At 39.0% G+C, this 3,048-nt stretch overlaps 1 pseudogene; it reads left to right on the top strand.

Moving 5' to 3' along the window:
- Positions 1 to 1,540: 1,540 nt before the first annotated feature.
- On the top strand, positions 1,541 to 2,709 carry LOC125347874 (annotated as a pseudogene).
- The last annotated feature ends 339 nt before the right edge of the window (positions 2,710 to 3,048 follow it).

The following is a 3,048-nucleotide window of genomic DNA, read 5'->3' as shown; positions in this document are numbered from 1 at the left end:
CACATGGCTACCAGAGGGTCTTTACAGCAGGAGTTCTGATTTCTCCCGCTGAGTGATGCTAGAGAATGAGGTGTAAACAATCCCTTTAAAGATCTAGCCACATAAATTAGACATGATAATGTCAACCACATTCTATGGTCATAAGGAGTTACTGTATCTTGTATATATTCAAAGAAAATGCATACATATATGTGCATATCTATTTCCTATATATAAATCACATAAAACATACCATACACAAAGATATAGGTCTAGATATATATGGCTATGATGTACATTCTTCCACACTCAAAACATACTTACCCCATCTAAAGACTACCCTGAAGTCTCATTCTTTCATAGCATCACCTTGAAGCCTACAGTCTTATCACCTAATTCACTTAAATTTGAAGCTAGATCATCGAGGCATCACTGCTTGCCCCTTGCTCTCTAGCATAACTCACAAGCAGATCAAGGTGTGAAGGTGACACAGCGGTGTGGTTCCTTAACTCAGTCCATTCTGGATTCCTGTGATCTACAGAGAAAAGTTATTTCTCATCTCCTGCCTCCATGTATTCATAATGGTGGGACCACACAGGAGAGCCACCTGCAGACCCACTACCACCATTCTAAATGCAAAACTAGGAGACACAGGAGTCCTTGAGCCACAAAAGTTGGAAAATCTCTCAGTCTGTTGACTGAAAATGCATCTCTCTAGATGCCAGCTCTAGAAGATTCACTCTTGGTTTTGCTCTCTAGATTGTTCATGCTTTTTCAGAAAAATACAGCCCATGTTTTCTCCTGTGTAGTTTTCTCAGTTGTTGCTTGCCCCAAGCAACTTGAGTTTCCAAAAGCCTCTTTTCATTTTATAGTTTCTGTCTCTTTCAGTCCAAGCTTCTGATATTTCTGTCAGTTTACTTCTCTATGGTTTTTATATAACTCAGCATAAATTCAATATCTGTAGGCAATAGGGTAAACCAGCACTTTATTGCTAAGCTTCACCTCAACTCTGCATTCTTAAGCTTAATAAATAAATTATATCTATATCTACATTATATGTATATTCTCTGTCTGGTGTTCTACCTCAAAATTGTGCCTGTGCAATTTTCCATCTTATAATCTTGTTCCCCAATTCATTCTTTTTCATGTCCATTAGTATTTAATAAGGGAGGAAAATGTAATTTAATAATTTCATTATTGATAGAAATTTAGGTTGCTTCCAGTTTTTAACCATTATGAATCTGTTGTTATGAAAACCCACGTGCACATCATTTGGTAAGTACATGCTCATGTCTCTGGTAGGTATCTGGAATATGATTTCTGGGTCTTGTGATATATGTATGCTTAGCTTTAGTGGGTGATACCAAATAGTTTCCAAAGGGATTCACAACATGCATGAATGTTCCACATTCTTACCAGTATTTCCTGTTCACTTTTGCAAGTGTGTTTTTAATGAGAAGGAGGAGGAGAAAGAGAGAAAAATGAAGAAAGATGAAGAGAAAAAGAAAGAGCCTCTCCTTGCCATGATTACAGAAATCAGGCATTCTTCTTGGGTCCCAACATGGCGGCCTCCTGGGCCTCCAGGCCCGCTGTTGCGGAGGCCGTCGCCGCCCGCCTGCTGGGGCTCCTGGGGCTCGTGACTGTCACCGCGGGACCTTGTCACCACCTGGGACGAGGAGACGTTTAAGTGCGAGGACCTCAAAGTGGGACAATATATTTGTAAGGATTCCCAAATAAACTATGCTACGCAAGAACTAGTTAACTGTACAAACTACACAGCTCATGTCCTGTGTTTTCCAGCACCCAACATAACTTGTAAGGATTTAAGCGGCAATGAAACACATTTTACTGGAAATGAAGTTGGTTTTCTCAGGCCCATATCATGCCGAAATGTAAATGGCTATTCATACAAAGTGGCAGTTGCATTGTCTCTTTTTCTTGGATGGTTGGGAGCAGATCGATTTTATCTTGGATACCCTGCTTTGGGTTTATTAAAGTTTTGCACTGTAGGATTTTGTGGAATTGGGAGCCTAATTGATTTTATTCTTATTTCAATGCAGATTGTTGGACCTTCAGATGGAACTAGTTACATTATAGATTACTATGGAACCAGACTTACAAGACTATTACTAACCAAATGGTTAGGAAAACACAGTTATATCCATAGGTCCTTAAAAAGAGAAACAGAGTTGAGCCTCCTTGATTTTAACAAAGAAAACCCAGTATGTGGATTTCCAGATACTCCTTTTTTTCCTTCATAAACCACTTGATGGGTTCTATATGATCTTTTTTTTCCCCCTCATATGGTCATTTTTGATTTAGGTAAACATATTCTCTGGGCACTGGTGGCTCATACCTGTAATCCTTACTCCAGAGGCTGAGATCTAGAGGATTGTAATTCAAGAACAGCTTGGGCAGGAAAATCCTCAAAACTCAATCTCCAGTTAATAAGCAAAAAAAAAAAAATGCTGGAGGCATGGCTCAAGTGAAAGAGTGCTAGCTGAGCAAGCACAAGGCCCTGAGTTCAAACCTTGGTACCACCAAAAGCGAAGTATATTATTCTTGGATTTATTTAATAATTCTTTGTTTATAAGCTGTATGATAGTCTTTCTAAGGCTTCTGTCTCTGTGAGATGGATAGCTTTTTATTCCAATATTGTTTAATGTCTCTTGCAAAGGCAAGTTACTACTTGTAATTTTTCTCTTATGAAAAATAAAGGAATAACTTATTCACAAAAAAAAGAAAGAAATCAGGCATTCTTGTCCATTGACTTGTGGTATCTTGCCATAGTAAGCAACAGTACAGCATTTGACTGTTCATCAGTCTCCTTACTAATCCAAGATACTTTCTAGAGCAGATAAAGTGCAGATGTGATGGAGCAGGTAGAGGAGCACTAGGGAGTATGGTGTGGTTATTCCAGAGGACCTACTGTGTGGCTGTTGTAGAGGTGAATGTAGCTCTAAGTCTCTATCTAAGGCTACTTTGTGTGTCCTGTTTTGGGACATAACATAGGAACATCTGCTATAAGGGTCAGCTCCGAATATTGACCATGGGAAATGATTTTGAAGA

The sequence above is a fragment of the Perognathus longimembris genome, chromosome 3 (assembly GCF_023159225.1).
Source record: "Perognathus longimembris pacificus isolate PPM17 chromosome 3, ASM2315922v1, whole genome shotgun sequence".
In the NCBI taxonomy this organism is placed as follows: Eukaryota; Metazoa; Chordata; class Mammalia; order Rodentia; family Heteromyidae; genus Perognathus; species Perognathus longimembris.
The sequence above is the reverse complement of the archived record's forward strand: the minus strand, read 5'-3'. Positions and strand labels throughout refer to the sequence as shown.